The 14,599-nt window shown below is 38.1% G+C and overlaps 1 pseudogene; it reads left to right on the plus strand.

The window, feature by feature from the left end:
- The window catches only part of LOC127621719 (centrosomal protein of 128 kDa-like), a 37,608-nt pseudogene extending 23,391 nt beyond the window's left edge, over positions 1-14,217 (plus strand).
- Positions 14,218-14,599: the final 382 nt, after the last annotated feature.

The raw sequence follows: 14,599 nt of genomic DNA on the forward strand, positions 1-14,599 counted from the left end.
GGCATGTGGCTCACAATGCATGACAGTTATTATTACCATTGCAGCACAAGTGTTTTTCTTTTAAATCTGAGAAAACGAATAACTTTTGATTACTTCAGTATAACTCTCCCCCACTGTTTGTTGACCTCATTCCACACATTCTGGTATATTACATCTTTATTATATGCAGAAACTCTGTGGTCTACATAAAACAGCATACTAATTAGAGCTTTCTAAGGCAAGCATCATTATTACTACTGCTTATACTAAGTGTTGCAATGCAAAAAAACACATCTCTTTTCCCCGAAAAAATATCTGAACATTATTAAAATAAGATGCATTAGCAAATTTACCCAATATATTTAATTTTGTTTTCAGAGAGAAAAAAACTTGATTCAAAGGGAAAACAAATACATTTTCTTAACCTATTGACAAATAGTTTGTATCTTGTTTTAACCTTGTGTGACCCTGCGTCCACAAGCGTGGACATTGTATTTTGGCTTTTCTATACTCAACACATCATTTCAATTAATAAAAAACGACTGAATACTGTTCACAAGACTCTAAACTGTCATTTAACCAACTTTTGTGAGTCACAACAGCATGGCGTCGATTTCCGTGAAGTGCTTCTATGGGTGCGGAGCCAACAAAAGTGCCTCTCGTAAGAAGCCTCTAAGTTTTGTCATTGAAATCTGCTTGAGTGTAAAGAGTACCATCTCTAGTTTCATTTGATATGCAACTTTATAAAATTCATAAATATTTCGTGCATCAGTGCGCTGCTAAACAAGATGTCCACATATGTGGATTTTGGGAAAATATTCCCTCAAAATTTGAAAAAAACATGTTTCAACAACTTTCAACAACTCATTTGTGGGTAATTTCACTTCATTTTAATATAAATTTGGTAAACATTAACATTAGTAAATGCATTTCTATCTTCACCGTGCCTTTTCACATTGAGAATCAATGGGTTCATCCATAAGCACAAGGATTTATATGGAGTTAGGATGAAAATAAGGTTAATTTCGAACTGTTCTGAGACCGCAGACAGGTAGCACACTGGAGGTTATGTCATTCACTAAATAGGGAGTAAGGGAGCATCCTATAGCTCTCCATGAATCCTATAGATCTATTTTAAGTGCCGTTTCTTTGGCTGTACATCAAGTAATGATAAAAATGCAAATGCATTTGCAAACCTGCAGCTGATATCATTGTAAATGCTTACAAGTAAGAAGAAAAATCAAGTCAAAGAGTTATTGCTAAACCAAATTGTACTGGCAAAAACACAAGTACAAGTGCTCAGTTTTCTTTCAGGGATCCAACAGTTCCGTCCGTCTGTCCGTCCGTCCGTCCGTCCGTCCATCCATCCATCCATCAATCCATCCATCCATTCTGTTGTATTGCTAGTTAGTGGGGTATAGGAGAAAGGCTATTAAACTTTTCTTTCTGTCAACTCCACTCTGTGTCCTCAAAGGCTTTGAGGAGACATGACGTCCAAACCCCGGAGGCTGATGAGACTTTCAGAAATAGACTGCAGAGATCAGAGAGTGAGAAAAGCAAGGTGTGCGTGTCTTTGATATTGACTCGACATGTGCAAATCACATAAATATATTATTAACCTCAGCACCTTATTTGCTATTCAGCTAGGCTCATGTAAACAGTGATTGCCTCTAAAAATGGCCTGTTAGTTTGAAACTACACGATCATATACACTTTGTAGCACAATCTGCAATGTTTTAATTTCTTTTGATCCCATAACTGTGCTGGACTGCATTAAAGATGATGTAAGTTTTTAGTGTTATAGTCCCCATGAAGTGCTTTGACGAGTGCAGTTTTCTTTGAACTGTTGGTTTTTCTACTGAAACATGAAGTTTTTAAACATAAACATGAAGCCTTTTTAAAAAATAGCCAATCACAGCCAGTGAAAACCACACTAGGGATTTTCAGACTGTTTCATAATCGATTGTCTTGGAAAGTAATGATCAATTAATCGATTTAACCGAAAAACGGAAAATGACACGTGGATGACGCCAAATAATATGTGCATGTAGCCTACTGATTAAATTGTATTTAAATGTATACACTTAAGAAATGCAATTATTGGCATTTTTCTCTTAAATATTCTTAGTTCAGTGTATTTTTTAATACATTTATGCTATGTTTAGTATGAAGTTGTGAATAGTTTAATTACTGTTAATGAATTACTGTTAATAATAACTTCAATACAACATAGATTTTTGAGTTCTTTAAAACTACACATTGTGGATCTTGGGATATTTCGTGGGACTTTTTTTTAATATGAAATTAAGATGAAGCATAACAAGCTGCGTAAACACAGTACATAACCTACCGCTTCTCTGGTGCTGGTGAGATGTCAACTGAATGTGCCTTCGTGCCTGTTCCAGTGATCACTGACGTAATTGTAGGTTGGGATGAAACAAGGAGACTAGCAGATGAACAGTGCTTGTTGTCATGTTGTACTTTAACACATTTTCAAGGTGTATACATAAAACATAATATTCTTTTATAGAGAAACTCCAACACAGATTACACTGAGCATGTGTGGTTCCTCTTCTGCGATATGGACAAGGGATAAGGTTGCCAGGTCCAGTAAAAACGTCCAGCCCAAAGTCTGCTTAAAAGCCACCCAAAATAAGCTAAAAATAGCCAACATTTTTAATTGTCCAAACGCTGTAGAAAAGTACAAACCAGGACATTAAAATGCATGTTTAGTATCCCTCATATGTTTTAATTATTTAATTTTTTTGACCGTTCACAAATTGCAATGGTATACTACTCCATGCTGTTTCTGCAGTATGTAAGACTATTGTGTAATTGTGAGGATCCAAACTCCTCACCTTTTGGAGAAATTTGCAGTTTTGAAACCATAATCGGTCACTTTTGTGATTATGAAGAGCAATGATTAATGTGCAAAAGTGACAAAAGTGATATTTATACGCTTTAAGTTTCTTTCACATGACTCGCGACAGTGCTGCAGAATACATTGAATTATATGAAGTGACGCTACTTTAAAGTGAACACTTTGAAGTGTTTTCACACACACACATTTTTGCTTCACCAATTATGTCTTTGAGAGTACTAAGCAACAATAAATATTTAAAACTGTCCAAATTTGTGAAGAGACATTGAATGTCTCTTATAATAATTTATTTTAATTAAATATTACCTTATCGTTTACGAAAATCAGAGACCCCAGTTATTGAACTAATTTAAATACACCAAGAAAACGCTTTGACCTAAACACAACATTTACATTTATGCATTTGGCAGACGCTTTTATCCAAAGTGACTTACAGTGCACTTATTACAGGGACAATCCCCCCAGAGCAACCTGGAGTTAAGTGCCTTGCTCAAGGACACAATGGTGGTGGCTGTGGGGCTCAAACCAACGACCTTCTGATTAACAGTTTTGTGCATTAGACGACTACGCCACCACCACTCAATGCTCTGAAACACAAACAAGTCCTTTTATTACTTTCTGCTATCAAAGCAACTGCAAGATTTTTTTCACTCTTCCAAATGCATGTTTTCAATGTTTATTGTGCACACCTCCCACTTTTTTACGTGGCAAACTCATAAAATCGCCCCTCTGTGACGCTTTCTGCAACTCATGTCATATGGAGGGCGATGCGGTGTTTGAAGCTGGTGTTGAACAGAGCATTGATGCCTCGACTCAACTCACTTTGCAATGACGAAAATCTCATAATTATTATTATTTGTCTATTATTGTGGTCATTTCTGATAAAAGCCATGCTCAGCAGTTTAAATAGACCACTGTAGGAAAAATATATTCTTATATTGAAATCAGTAAATTTGTAGCCACGTAAGTTTTAATAAAGGAGAAGGTGAGGATGTTAATGAAACTCACTATTATTCGACTATTATTGTTGTCTTTTTTTGGATGAAAAATAATGATCAGATTGAAGGAAGACTATAGATCTGCTTTTTTATTTTAATGCTTAAACACTATAAAGTCTCTTGGTAGATTTCAGTCATTAACAACTCAAAATGATTCACTGACTCACTCGTAGCACATAAGATGCTCATTTGTCGCCACCTAGTGACATTTCCAGAAGGGGTAACTGAACTAATCAGTTCTTAAAATTTAACAAATTTGTGAAACAGAAGCAAGCCTCACGAAATTACTCTGTATTTTGCAGCTAATTCTGCACAATTGTTAACTTGAATAAACTTGAATCACTAAAATAGCTGGAATTGGTGCTTTTATATCCCCAGAAAAACTTTTTGTGGACCAGTGATTGTCTTACCTTTTTCACCCCTCATGAGTTTGCATCCCTGTAATTAGTTAAGGCATTGCAAGAACAAATCTACAAATTATAAAAGAAGCAAATTTGTTGTTTTTTCATGACCTATTTAGCGCTCTTGCCACCTGTGACCTCACACAGCATAGCCTACCTATGTGACTTGTTTTTGTAGTTTTTTGCATAGCCGAATTACAAACATTACAAGTAAACATGCTAATAAGAATAAGAAAACATGGACAAGTTCTTGAAAAGGAAAAAATATTGACGATGGTTAGATAAAATTAGAATTTTCTTTCAAAAACATACACATTTCATAGTAATTCCAAACTTGCCTGTTAATGCACTACTGTAGCACAATACAACCAGAGCACACTGCATGGAATACTATATTCTTTCATGAAATGAGTTCAACTTCAACCATGATTTTTAACCTTTCTATGTTCTTCTTAACTCATTATTTAATTGGACTGCCTAATTATGTCAGAAAAGGCATTCTGACACAAAAGTGTAATTATTTTCATATTTATCATTATTAATAAGTTAATAGCTGGATGCCACTATCAGACTTTAACATGCAGCAAAGACTACAATGAAGTATACAATGTGAATGATTTTAACATTGCTTGCTTGCATACTGTATCTATTTAGGGGCCAAGCACTGAAGGTGCATAGCCCCTATTGTATGCGTTAGTTCGGGTACAGATGGTTAGATGTTAAGCAAACAATCAGTTCTCGTATTCAATGTGGTGAATGCAGGAGAAATGGGGTGGAGTAAAGACCTGAGCGACTTTGACAAGGGCCTAATTGTTATGGCCAGATGACTGGGTCAGAGCATCTCTGAAACGGCATGGCTTGTGGGGTGCTACCATTCAGCATTGGTGAGTATCTACTGACAGTGGTCCGAGGAAGGATAAACCAACAGGGCAACAGGGTGTTGGGCACCCGAAGGCTATCCCGTCTGGTCTGAACTGATGAAGGATGAAGGTCTACAGTGGCACAAGTCACAGAAATTGTAATGATTGTTACAGGAGGAATGTGTCACAACACACAGTGCATTGCACCATGCTTTGTATGTGGCTGCGTAGCCACAGACCGGTCAGAGTGCCCATGATAACCCCTGCCCTCCGTCAAAAGCAACAATGGGCATGTGAGTGTCGGAACTGGACCTTGGAACAGTGGAAAAAGATTGCCTGGTCCGATGAGGCCCAGTTTCTTTTAAATCACCTTGATGGCCGAATATGTGTGTGCCATTTACCTGGGGAAGTGATGGCATCAGGACGCGCTGTGGAAAGACAAGAAGCCAATGAAGGGAGTGTGATGCTCTGGACAATGTTCTGCTGGATAACCCTGGGATGGCCATTCATGTGGATGTCAATTTGATACGTGCCACCTACCTAAACGTCGTTGCAGGCCAGGTACACCCCTTCATGTCAATGGTATTTCCTGATGGCAGTGGTCTCTTTCAGCATAAGGATAATGTACCCTGCCACACGGCACACATTGTTTGTGAACGGTTTGAGGAACATGATGAAGAGTTCTTCTGTGGGATGTGCTGGACCAACAAGTCCGATCAATGCGCGGCTCCACCTCTTAACCTACAGGACTTGAGGATCTGCTGCTAATGTCTTGGAGCCAGATACCCCAGAAAACCTTCAGGGGACTCGTAGAGCCCATGCCTCGGCGGGTTGGTGCTGTTTTGGTGGCATGCGGAGGACCAGCATCATATTAGGTAGGTGGTCATAATGTAATGGCTCATCTGTGTATTTTTGTTGTTTATAACTGCTATTGCTCAATAGACCTATGACCTCTGCAAGTTTCCGATGTGGATGTGACTCCCCTAATCTTGAGCCGTCTTCACGCAAATTCAGCACAGATGCCTCATCTGCAGCTGCAAATGTCTTAAAAACAGACCGAATTACACAGACATTTTAACAGTATAGACAAGAGGTTGAATACATTTATAACTTTTGACCTTTCCAATAAAGCCAGCTCATAATGTTGCTAGTCTCTGGTCTTCTAACTTAAATAATTTTTAGTTTAATTTTTTGTTTTTTAACCAAATGTATACACAGTTTTGGCAATAATATCATTATGTATAATAATTAACAGATTTCTCTTATTCACCCATTCAACCATTTCTGACTCACTGATTGGTTCTTTCTTTCTGCAAGTCATTCAGAATGTTCATTTTGATGCCTACAGCATAGGCAGCCTCAAGCTGTGCATTGCTTCAGCGGATGCACCCAGTGTAGACTAGTCAAGTGTAGTGTAATTGCACCTGGCAAATAGTGCTTAGTATTATTTAATAAGGTGCAATCTATAATAAGCCTTATTTGCATAAAAAGGAGGCATGTTTAATGTCTTCGTTTAAATATGCATGGTGCAGTGTTATACCAGTGTAGATAGCACCTTGGTTAAACTCAAATGCTGGTTGCTTACTGAATAAAACAATGTTTTTGTGCTAAAGCGTCACAGTTATTGAATTTGCAGCTCAGTAGCAAGTAAATTAGATATGTAGAGCATGACTGAATGTTCAGCTGTATACAGTCATTTTACTTGTCGATCAGATGATTCTTGGCCAAAATAAGATGGAAAGTTGCTCAGCCTTTGTGCCAAATGTCAGGCTATTTGATATAAGTGTCACTATATTCACGTTGGGCTGTCTACAGATGGAGCAGGAGTTGAAGAGAATCAGGAGGCAGCCGCATCAGTCGGAGGGTGGACGAGACACCCTTCTCCAGCAGGTGAACCTTTACCTTCTTCTGTTTATCTGCTTTTCTGGGATCTGCCAATCACAGCACTGGATGATGCAGAGATGGACATTTTCATTTAAGACGTGTGTTTGTGCTGTCGGCCTGCAGATGGATGACATGCATTCACAGCTCCTGAGGACGGAGAAGGATTGTGTAGAATTGCAGAGGGTGTTGTCTTCACTCCTATCTCAGCTGAGGAGAACAGGCGGACAGCAGGAGAGAGAAGCTCTGGGCCTTGGCCGTGGTAACATGCTCATCATGATTAGCAGTGGGAATCTTAGGCTTTTGAATCAATCAGTTCAATTTCGATTCAGACTATGTGTTCACTCATATGAAGAAAGATTTTTTTCTTTGAATTTTTGAGTAAGCGGATGTGACACAGGGCTCCTCTGTGTCACTGTGTCATTTACACTGCATGTATAAACCTACAACGACAAATTACATTTGAATGGAGCACTTTGCGTTCACTAAAATCCTTGTTTATATTTTCGTGGGAGTCTGGTGCAAACCTCTGCAGATGGTGCGTCACGGGGCATGAAGCGGTTAATCTTCACATACTCATCAGGAGCTGCACACTGTGCGATCCATGGTGTGGCTCATTGAGACGGTAGGTGTTTAATTGAATGAGACACTCAAACACGGTGTTCATTCCCTTATTTGGACTCAAATGTGTTTAGAATTTAAAGTGCACATTAATTGCAATTAACTGCGATCAGACGATTATTTAATAATTGGGACAGGCACATATACATATATACACACACACCCACTGAGCACTTTATTAGGAACAACTCTACACCTGCTTATTCATGCAATTATTTAATCAGCCAATTGTGTGGCAGCAATGCAACGCAAAAAATCATACAGATATGGGTCAGGAACTTGAGTTAATTTTCACATCAACCATCAGAACAGGGAAAACATTTGATCTCTGTGATTTCGACCACCACATGATTGTTGGTTTTACTGGCTGGTTTGAGTATTTCTGTAACTGCTGATCTCCTGGGATTTTCACACACAACAGTCTCTAGAGTTTACTCCGAATGGTGCCAAAACAAAAAACATCCATTGAGCGGCAGTTCTGTGGACGGAAATGCCTTGTTGATGAGAGAGGTCAACAGAGAATGGACAGACTGGTTTGAACTGACAAAGTCTACGGTAACTCAGATAACCACTCTGTACAATTGTGGTGAGAAGAATATAACCTCAGAATGCTGAACTGAGATGCGGGTTGGCGCTGTTTTTGTGTAACGAGATGGACCTACACAGTATTAGGCAGGTGGTTTTAATGTTGTGGCTGATCGGTGTATGTTTATGTAACCCTAGTATTGATTTAGGGGAGGTTACAGTGGTTTATAGGTTGTGCACTGTTTTACTACTGTGTGTGTGTGTGTGTGTGTGTGTGTGTGTGTGTGTGTGTTTCTTCCAGAACGCACAGAGGTGGAGAGTGAAATTAAAGACCTGCAGGTGAAGCTAGATAGAATTTGAGCTTCCAGTGAGGTAGAAGAACTGACATGAACCGTAGAGAGAAAAGAGAGAGAGAAATCAGCTTGCTTTCCGGGTCAAGGTGTGTGGGTTTGATATTGTTTTGTGGGAGTGCTCAACAGGTTTGACTTCATCTCTGGTAAACTCTGATTTTTCAACAAGAGCAAAATGATTTCATTAAAGTGCAGATAGAGAGGAGGTGTAGAGGGACTGCCTGTCTCACAGTCTCTGTTTATGTCCCAGAACACAGATCACTACATTCAGACACTACAGAGAACTCCGGGTTATAGCCTTAAGCCTCCACAAAACACTTTGCCAACACGCTAAATAAAGAAAAATACTACTTAGGATGAAAAAGAAGTTCTTCTTGAAGAAAATAATTTATTTGAAGACATTCCTGGTATTAGATCATGAACATTTAGAATGACATATCTCTCTCAAATCTTCAGGGAGTGATTTGATTAAAGGATCATTTATAATTTAGCACATTGTTTTCTTTGTCATTCGTTCATCACTCGGTCTTTGGTTGAGTAAAGTTCCAGTAGCACAGAGTTTGTTCAAGTGCAAGACAAGATAAATTCAGCTTTATTGCCAAAGCATTGCAACGTTATTTCTATACAAGTTTTGACAAATAACACAATAGAATAACAAAAAGTAATAATTAAAATGAAAAAATACAGAAGTAAAACATGTAAATCCTATTAATTGTCTCTAACTCCATGATCGCTCGAATTACTACTACACTATAGCTGAGAAATAGAGTTAAAATAACAGCTTCAGCATTACTGCCGAGCACAGCAGAGAGTGGCGGCAGATGGAGTGATAAAACATGCTCAGCCACGACAGATTATGACTAGCAAGGGCCCCGGGGCCAATATTCTTCTAAGGCCCCCCGGTCCAGATATCTCTTAATGTTAAGATCTATACAATCTATGTTCATTGATTTAAGTCTCTTTTAATACCTGTTCTTTTATGTACAGTCAGATTTATTCAAACACACAGCACAGATGTAGTAAAGCAACAGCAATCACGTTCGCTGAACAGACACTGTTCTTAAAGAGACAGTGCCATTTTAATGTTTGTCATAATGTAATCTCAATGTAAATACTACAAATTATGCATACAAAATGCATATATTTACAGGGGCCATAATAAATTATGAAATATTTTAACTTCAAACACTTTAAAAGGATATTTCACACAAAAATTAAAATTCTCTTATTATTTACACACCCTCATGTAATCGAAGATTTGTATTACTTTCTTTAATCAGCACAACACAAACAAAGATTTTTAGAAAAATGTCTCAGCACTGTAGGTCCATACATTGCAAGTGAATGGTGACCAGAACTTTGAAGTTCCAAAAATCAAATAAAGGAAACATAAAAGTTATCCATAAGTGTGGTTAAATTCATATCTTCAGAAGCCATATAAGAAGCGATAAGCGATATAATAGGTTTGGTAAACCAATATTTTTTCAACTCTTCTGAATGATGGGGTGCGTGCGTTTCCTTCAAAGACTTTACACTCCATTGTGAGAGCTTCGAATGGCTGGAAGGTGTGGGGCTCAGAAATAATGGTCAATTGATCATTTTTTGTGAGATTCTGTTTGGAACAACCCTACAGCTTGGATACCATTATTATTCTTCTATTGAAAAGCCCCGCAAAGGCATTTTTTAAGCCTTTTCTAAGTGTCCAAAAATTCCCTAGACTACATTACACTGACAGAATGTTAAAATGATTTACAAGTCTGTTTTGGAATGTTCGTGATTTCAAACTTCAGCTGACAAAATTTACACACAAGCCCTTTAAGATGCTGTCTTCTTTCTTTCTTTCTCTCTTTCTGTAGAACACTTGAACGTGAGTGAAATACTTGTAGCATAATTCAGATAGCTCATGGAGTGGAGTGATTTCCCATCACATCACGATCGGAGTGGATTACTTTCACCCTAAAGCTGAGGAATATAATTAAACTAACAGCTGCAGAATTACTTTTCATCATTGCAAGGAAATCACTCTCTCTGCTCTCTCTCTCTCTCTCTCTCTCTCTCTCTCTCTCTCTCTCTCACACACACATCCTTGTTTCTCAAATAACTTGTTAGAATCAGCCCAATCTGTCGTTACTAATTCTAAAGTGTGGTTTTCGCATTTTTAGTACTAGTAATGGCAGATCATGTGCTATAAGAAAGTAGTACCACACACAAGAGCTTATTTATTCATGTGTTCGTTGAACTGTTGTATAAAAGTAAAATTACTTGCAATTGTGCTGTATTGTCCATCAATCAGCATGGCTCTGATTACCTGCGGCTTTGTGCCTACTGCCAAATCACAGCCATGCTGATAGCTCTTACTCGTGTGATATTGGTTCAATGGAGCATTCTAACGGAGTCAAGCATCTGTGACCATCACTGTTTATGGACTAATTCATGAGTATTAATACCAAATGTTATAAAAAAAAGGCATATGAAGCATAGACATTATTGAACGTTTATTTATATAACTTTTTTTTGATTGTTGTGTCCTTTTTTTTTAATAAAACCAGACAATTGACAAGTAACCGCTGATTATCTACTATTGATGAGTTACTGCTTATAGTATTTATCAGCCCATATGACAATGTTTTATTTAAAGTTTCTATTTTAATACAATGTACATTATTGTAAGAGTACATGTTTTGTTTCCCTTTGTTTGTGTGAGCAGGAAGCATGGACATTTCAAAATGTGGGTGGTAGTCAGTGTTTAATTTTTTTTTTGCTTATTACTGGGATTTTATCTGCACAATAAACACACATCTGGGACTTTACTCATTTTGGAGTCTTGTTATCTCTATGTCTGTGCCTGTCACAGCAAGGATTGTTTTTTTTAACATTCAATAAATTGATTTAAAAAACGATTGCCCGATTAATCGGTTATCGCCCTTCTAGTTATCGGTATCTCCAAAGTCCACTTTCTGTCGACCTCTGCTCTGATATTAATATCTTGTGTCATTTTGCTTCTCAAGTAAACATTTTTAGACCTTTTTTTACTTGAAAATAAGACAAATTACTTAATTTTTTTTTATTAGCAATGGCAATAACAAGATTAATATTACTATGAATCTTAGACGCTCTGTTTTGGGCTTTGGGATACAGTTTAGAGGGCACTGCTGTAACTGATTGACATGTCAGGTCAACCAGGGCTGTAGGGTACTTCATTACTTTGCTGAAAATGTACTTTACTCCAGTACAATTGAAACTGCATACTTGTACATTTACTCAATTAAATTTCCAGGCTAGAGTCATGATATCTACTCATTTTAATTAGACCGCCAAAGTAACATGTCCATATTTTGCTGGTCATCGTGACTTAGTTCACATAAAAAGGACGTTTCTGTCATCATTTACTCACCTTCGTGTTGTTTGAACCCGTATGACTTTCAATCTCACGTTGAACACAAAAGGAGGTGTTAGCCTTAGTTACCATTCTCTTTCATTTTATATAAAGAGATCCTTTTCCCCCCAATGGAATGGCATTTTTTTACATTTATATCTGCATTATTTTGCTTTCCATGTGTAATTATTCTGCTCTGTTCTTCAGAGTAAATAGAGTGAGAGCATTTTCAGGCAGCAGGCAGAAGACGCACAGCAGTAGCTCACCGATGCCTTTGGACGTCTCGCTCAGTGCGAGGAGGACGAACGCCACCGTGAGATGGATTTGGCCGAAGCCCGCTCACGGCTCGTTGCTTTAGAACAAGAGCTCAGAGAGGTCTATAAGAAGAGGCCCAGAAGCAGATCTCCCTGCAGACCCATCTGAGAGAGGAGAATATTAGGCTACAACAGCGCTGGGACCTTCAGGAGCAGAGAAGAGAGGAGGAGCAGAGATATTTGCTGGATCTCCAGGGCTCAGTGAAGAAACTCAGCACCACAAGAGCTGACCTCACCACCAGACTGGCCAAGGCACAGAGCTCCCAGAAAGAGCTGGAAAAACAACTCGGTGTGGCCCAGGAGACCTCCTCTTTGGTGCGACAACTGGAACTGGAGTGGGAGGTGCATCAGAAGGAGCTCAGCCACCTCCGAACAACCCATCGAGATGGCAAAGCCAAACAGGTTAAAGATGTTGACGACACTCTCTGATTATACAAACGCAAGCAAGAAGAGCTGGAGGTTCTCGTCAGAGACCTTGTGGTTCAAATCTATCACGTGTCCTAACTTGAGGTTTGCTACCTGACCCGAGCCCATTGGGACCTGACAAACTGTTGGGTTTTTGGCTGGGTTTGGCTCAGTTTTTCAAGAATAACTTTGGGTTTGGGTTTGTAATTAATTACAAATGTATTATTGTTATTATAATAAATATTTTTTAAAATAGGATACATTTATATAATATGTATATCCATTTTTTTTACATTTAAAATGCTCATTGTTAGGACAGAAACTCACATTTACATGAAAGCATGCTTTAATCGCTTGTCGGTTTATTGCATTGCATCTGTATAGGACAGAGGAAACCTGTCTGTTAATGATTAATGGCTTATATTTCGACACTCATCACCACATGCACATACACTCTCAATTCTAGGTTAACAACAAACCCAGAAGGGCAGGTTCTGCCCATAGCTTCAGACAGAGACATTTTTAGATGCCCTGTTTTATGCAAAGAGGTTACATTGTAGATGATGTTGGCTGTGGGCTTGAATATTTGAACCTGTTGTCTTCCTCAGGGCATCTAAAGAATAACATTAGCAGGTATTCACCAGAGAGCCAGATTACACCCAAAGGGTCTTGAGAAATCTACATGATTATCTTGCCCCTTGAAATCCATTAGGGTCCTTTCCTCCAAGCTAGTGAAATGCACCTTCGAATAGGTGGGAAGTAGGGATGTACAAAACTACACATTTTAAAAATATTCGCATAGGATGCGTTCTTGCATTTAACAACACCTGGATAGAGTGCAACATTATCTGGACATGTTGTTGAACTATATTTAAATTTGAACTATTTTTAAATGTAAATTTCAATGCTAAAGTTTTTCTCAGATTACAAATTAATATACAGATTTAACTATAAGTAACCCATTTGTAGGTTGATTTCACTTAAAAGTGCAACTTTCAGGCACTATGAAAACATTCTTCTATTTGTTTGAATGGCCCGTCCCTGTTTGCTCGACCAATCCGATCGGAACATAGAAAATATAACCAGTCCTTTAGACCACCACATTGGTGGGTAAATAAGCAATATTGCCCGTCATGCGCATGATATGAAGGCTACCTGCATTTGGCGGGTGCTTATTTCAAACACTGTGCTGCTATTTAATATCTTTGTTGACTTCCAAACTCCATGGATTTGTAATTTCTCGATAATTTCGATCATCATCTGTCAATGAGTGTCACAATCGGCATTGATTAGTCAGATATCGTATCCAATTACGTTGTTCTATCTTCTTAAACGTGGGCTACTTTGATGACTGTAGCAGCAGTGCTTTAAAGGCATAAATTAAGGGACAGAACTTCTCAGAGGGGGGTGGGGGCAGTATTGGCAAACTGTGGCATTCTAAAGCACAACTAACACACACTAAAACCTTCTCTGAGTTGAACATTTTTCATTTAGTTTTCGCTTTAATTAACAATAGTAATGTTGGACGAGTCCCCCTGGGAAGGGAAGAAAACAGTATTGTTTGTTGATGTGTAGTCAGAGGCCATTGCAGATAATAAAGTAAGGAGAGTTCTGCAGGTGAAATGATTTTAAACTAGTTTATTCACTTACACAGTTTGGGTTTTTATTGAGGTGTTCAAGAAATAATTCAGTGCTGAATTCTGCCACCCACTCCGCATTACTTGCAATGCTGTTTGGACTGCGTGTGACCTCTTACAGAAATTAGTCCACTCCCAATAAAAATGGCAAAATATGACAATTTAGTCACAGTCTGGAGCCCTGGCTTTCTATATCCAACTTCTTCTAAAGGCCCTTGAAAGGTTTTAAAATGTAAATTAAACATTTAAAAATATATATATTTTCAGTGAAAATTTAGCGTTTTATGGTAGGAACACCCAATAGGTATTATAGACATGTAAATTTTATTGATGTATTTATTATTCTGAAGCCAGTATTTCAACTTTCAACC

Source organism: Xyrauchen texanus, chromosome 28, assembly GCF_025860055.1.
Source record: "Xyrauchen texanus isolate HMW12.3.18 chromosome 28, RBS_HiC_50CHRs, whole genome shotgun sequence".
Taxonomy (NCBI): domain Eukaryota; kingdom Metazoa; phylum Chordata; class Actinopteri; order Cypriniformes; family Catostomidae; genus Xyrauchen; species Xyrauchen texanus.